Raw genomic sequence first — 3,121 nt, 5'->3', positions numbered from 1 at the left:
TGGCCTGGCTTCTCTCCTCATTCTTCCTCCCTCTTCTTGCCTCCAACAACTGCCTGCAAGCTGCTTCCCTGGTGGCAGTCCCTGTTTGCTGGTTTCCTGCTCACAGAGATATATAGCATATATAAGCCACCCCCTGCCATGTTGTCAATCACATCCCTGCCTATTTATGACCAGATGACCTTACACGCAAGACTTCAGTTGTTAACATCAAGACTGGGGATACTCTGGTAACAGTAGCAATGGAGACTATCTTTGTCGGGCAAGCCTGAATGATATAATCCTCATATATGATCCGAAGGAGCCATGTTCCTTCCACTCTGGACATTGGAATATTCAGACAAATCTAGACCTTGGCTGGTGGAAGGGTGATGTAAGTAAAACACCGATAAGAACAGTACTTGACAAGTTTCCATAGTCTCAGCACACACCCTCACTTATCAGTAGTAAAAATATGATTTTGCAGCTCACACTATCCAGACCAGCTCCAAGATGGAACTTTTGGAAGGCAGATTGGCAAAAAAACCCAAAGGCCGACCGACACGAAAGCAAACCAATTAGAGTATCCATCAGATACCAACACTGATCGTGTCTACAATACATTTATGAATTGCCTAATTGAAGTAGCCAAACTCTGTGTACCTAGAGACTCTGGAAGTCATTGTGTCATGCTGGGATAAGCAGTGTGAACACCTCTTTAACATCATCAAGCAATGCAATAACCCTGCAATCACAAAACGAACTACAGAACAGCTGGCTACCATATTGAACAATATGAAAAAAGGAGAGATGGCTTACTACCATAGAAGGATTGGATGTGACCCACTTGAACAGACAAGCATGGGGCACTATTAACTGACTTACAAGTAAAGGAACCAAAACACAACCTTGCCCTGTGTCAGCAAACTCCATTGTGAAAATACTATACAACCAAGCAAGCACAGTAACCCAAGCAAGCAACACAGAAATAATTAGACACTTGACTCATGAACAACTTAAATTACCGTATGCCAGTCTTAACTTACTCGTCAGAGATGGGAGTGACTTTCAACGCAGCTGTTAAAGTAATCAAGACTAGCAAAGCTGCTGGACCAGATCAGATATTCAAAGAATTTGTTACGAAGCTCAGAACCACAATGAAAAGATGTCTTCAGAAATTCATGTGTAAATGTCTAGAAAGTAACAGACCTCCAAAAATCTGGAGAAAAGCTGGTGTCATTGCTATCCTGAACCCCAGTACATCACCAGAGGATACATAGCGCTACCAACCCATCTCACATAGATGTTCATAGCATCTATGTTACCCTCCGTGCAACATAGATGCTTATGGAGTGCATTATTCTGAATAAAATAGAGATCATCACTGACCCTCAGCTCCCAAAAGAAACTGTTTTTTGGAAAAAGCAGTGTACCACTGACCAAGCTAATTACTTGCAGAAAACATATTTGAAATGAGGCAGAAAACAGGTGCAGTCTTTATCAACATTACAGCTGCCTATGACACTGTATGGCACCAAGACTTCAAATATAAACTTCACTCTGATACCTGACCACAAACTATGCACTTTCCTCATGGACATGACCTCCAGTAGCTCATTCAAACCCACTACCAGCCAAAGAGAAAAAAAAAAACAGTACGAACTCTGAAGACTGGAGTCCCCCAGGGCTCAGTGGTAGCACCAGTACTGTTCAATGTATATACCTCAGACATCCTGTGTACAACATCTAAGCAATACATGTATGCTGACAATGTCACCATAGTAGCCCAAGGAATAGCTATCACAGAAGTGGAAAAGACACTGAGTACTGACTGATATGGAACTCATTGCTATCTCCACGTGGCGCTTAAATTTGAGCATCAATAATCAGTATCGTCACTCTTCCACCTGGACAATTGTTGGATCCAAGAATAGGCAACTATATCCTTCCCCATGAACATACCTCAACCTACCTAGGAGTTGCATTAGACTGTTCCCTTGCCTATAAACATCACATGCAGAAGGTCAGCAGTAAAGTCTCTTTACGATTAGCTGCCATAAGATGTGCCAACATTAAAGTGCTCAGAATCACTGCATTTGCAATGGTATATGCCCCAGCAGAATACTGTGCTCCTGTATGCTTCAGGAGTTGTCACACTAAAAATCTTGACACTGTACTTAGTGCTCAGAGACTCATAACACACTGCACAACTTATACACCTACAAATGTACTTCCTGTACTCTTGGGCATTAGATCAAGTGATACAAGAAGGAAAACCCTAACATCATTACTGGCAATAGAAGCAAGAGGTGAAAATCACCTCTTCCATTAACAGATGACCCGAACAGATGGAGGCTTAAAAGTCATAATCTGTGTGTACACAAAGCCCACAAGTTCCTGGAAGAGATTGGAGATGCTGAACCAACCCTATGGGCAGCAATGAAATGGGCTGACCACTGGGAAATTTCAGATCTGATTCTACAGCATCTTATACCAACACCAAACAAGTCCCCCATTTGGGCACCTCAGCAGAGAAGCATGTGGGTATAGTTGAACAAACTGAGATCTGGATATGTATGCTTCAAAACAGCAGTGTATAAAATGAACAGCTTGGACAGCCCCCTGTGTGAATGCAATGTCCAACAAACATCACAGCACTTAAATGAAAGCTGTAATCTTTACAAATGCCCCGACAGTGTAGATGGAATCTGCACACTGAATGGTAGTACTAGACAGTAGCTCATATATTTGGAGGTTGATATCTGATGCCATATGAAAGAAGGACCCCTGACGTTGGTTTGGCTTCTATGTTTTAAACCTTGACTCCCAAATATCAAACCCCCAACTGTTCCTGTCTTGGTTTCTTACAGCGAGAGCAGCCCCACCTGAAAAAACTACACCTACTTCAGGCAGTTGTCACCACCCATTCCTTTACCAGCTGACTTTCCCCAGAAGGTTTGATGGTTACCCTGCAGAGCTTGCACATGCAGGGAGTTCTTTGGGGTTGGCTTCATCCAGTCCAGCCCACTGACTCCAAAACCTCCAGTGGAGGTTGCAGACTCAGTCTGACCCACCAAGTTGTAGAGTTCCAAGTCGGAAAGTTTTAATCATGTTCCAAGCATGAAAGTTCCAGTCTGATGCTTCA

This window comes from Alligator mississippiensis, chromosome 5 (genome assembly GCF_030867095.1).
Source record: "Alligator mississippiensis isolate rAllMis1 chromosome 5, rAllMis1, whole genome shotgun sequence".
Taxonomy (NCBI): Eukaryota; Metazoa; Chordata; order Crocodylia; family Alligatoridae; genus Alligator; species Alligator mississippiensis.
The sequence above is the reverse complement of the archived record's forward strand: the minus strand, read 5'-3'. Positions refer to the sequence as shown.